The sequence below is a fragment of the Gossypium arboreum genome, chromosome 2, assembly GCF_025698485.1.
Source record: "Gossypium arboreum isolate Shixiya-1 chromosome 2, ASM2569848v2, whole genome shotgun sequence".
NCBI lineage: Eukaryota > Viridiplantae > Streptophyta > Magnoliopsida > Malvales > Malvaceae > Gossypium > Gossypium arboreum.
In genome coordinates, this window is record NC_069071.1 from 65,440,548 (window position 1) to 65,442,735 (window position 2,188).

Genomic DNA, 2,188 nt, shown 5'->3' on the forward strand with positions numbered 1-2,188 from the left:
TATCGTGTCCCTTCGGCAGGATTGAAGTACGATTTACACGGGTATATTACATGCCCGTGCCTGTTCAACAGCCTTGACCACAGGCTAGAGTAATCGCACACGAGCGTGTCACACGGCCGTGTCCCTACCGAGCCCAAGTATAACCCTATTCAGAAAAGGCCAATTTTGGGGGCTCTTAGGCATTCTAAAGCCTATTTAAACACCTGATGAGGCACTTAGAAGGGGGACGGAGAGTAGGAAGCAAGGAATTACTCAAGGAAAGCCAATTAATCCATCTTAGAAGATAGATTCATCATCAAGACTGAAGATCTCCCTTCAAGTTCCTTCAGGAGTTTTGGGTTTTCTTATATTTTGTTATCTTTATACTTTTGAGATGTTTTCTTTTATAAGTATGAACTAAACCCCCTAAATACCTAAGGGGAATAAAACCTAAGACAGATCTTGTTATTATTTATGAATTGTATGATAAATATTTGACTTGTTCTTAATTATGTGTTCTTAATTCTTGTTTTGATATTCTAGGATATTGATTCAAGTTAAGCTCTTATTCAGATGAGGAATAGACCCTGTCTAAGAGTAAATTTGTCATAAATAAGTGGAGTTGATTGCACGCCTAGAGATAGGGTGATAAGATTTTTCCAGATTAGGGTGAAACCTAATAAGGGATTCCATAGTTTGAGTTAATGCAATTTTAGGGTGTTAATTAGAAAGAGATTTCAATTATTCAACCTAGGGTTAGACATTACTAGTCTCGAGAGAGGTAATAATATAACTTAGGGATTTCTACGGATCAAGTCAAATGAATAAATCGTCTGATTCAAAGTCAAATAACAAGTGAAGTCTAGGTGAATTTTTCCTTAGGTGTTGTCTTCATCAATCGAATTTTCTAAAAATTATTTTCCTAAATTTTCTTTCTGTTCATTTTTAGTTTAGATAAACAAATCTATTAATTTTTAGGCTAAATAATAAAAAGAAAGTAATTACTAGTACTCTTGGTTGCTTTGGGTTCGACAATTCGGTCTTGCTAAAGCTATACTACTGTTCAATAGGTACACTTGCCTTCATCGTGATAATAGTTAGTTTCAAAAACGATTAACTATAAATATTTAAAACCTATCGCGAATATCACGTATCAAGTTTTTGGTGTCGTTTCCGGGGAACTAGGAATTAGGAACACTCGATTTTTATTACTTTAGTCATTGTACTTTTATTGTAATTTAAATTTTTATTTTCTTTTCTAATTCTTCATTTATTCTCTTCTGACAGGTTTTTCTAGTTTATGACTAGAAGAAACCCGTCAGGACCATTACTGTTTGATAGTGAGCTCGATCGCACAATTCGCAGAAACCAAAGAGAAATAAGGCGAAGCTTACAATACACAAAAGAGCAAGAGGACGATACTTCAACCATAATCGAGGAGATGGCTGAAAACCAAGAAAATCCACTACCTCCTGCGATTGCTGTTAATCAGAATCCTACTCCGCGCGCTATGTATGATTATGCTAAACCTTCTTTAACAGGAATTGAATCGAGCATAGTTAGACCTGCTGTAGCTGCAAATACTTTTGAACTGAAACTTAACACAATTCAAATGATATAGCAATTTGTTCAGTTTGATGGTTTGTAGGACGAATATCCCAACGCTCACTCGGCAAATTTCTTAGAATTTTGCAAAACTTTTAAAATAAATGGCATTTCTGATGATGCCATTCACCTTCGGTTGTTTCCCTGTTCGTTGAGAAACAAAGCTGAACAATGGTTGAATTCATTACCACGAGGGTTTATATTACTTGGGAACAAATGACTGAAAAGTTTTTATTAAAATATTTTCTGTTGGCTAAAATGGCTAAATTACGTAATGATATCTCTTCTTTTGTGCAGATGGATTTAGAAACACTCTACGATGCATGAGAGAGATACAAGGACCTTTTGCGAAGATGCCTTCACCATGGGTTACTAGTCTGGCTACAGGTCCAAACGTTTCACAATGGCCTGAACCCTTCGACTCGATAGATAGTTGACGCAGCTGCTGGCGGAACCATCAATAATAAGACACCTAAAGATGCCTATGAATTTATAGAGGAGATATCACTAAATAGCTATCAGTGGCAAGTCATGAGGACAAAGACAATGAAAACAGTCGGTGTTTATAACGTCGATTCGGTCACCATGCTCTCTAATCAGATAG

At 36.2% G+C, this 2,188-nt stretch overlaps 1 non-coding gene across 1 annotated transcript; it reads right to left on the minus strand.

Annotated features, from left to right (window-relative positions):
* Window positions 1–1,848: 1,848 nt before the first annotated feature.
* LOC128290051 (small nucleolar RNA R71) lies at window positions 1,849–1,955 on the minus strand. The gene has a single exon (XR_008279692.1). It is a non-coding gene; the product is annotated as a small nucleolar RNA R71 (small nucleolar RNA).
* Between the last annotated feature and the right edge of the window lie 233 nt (window positions 1,956–2,188).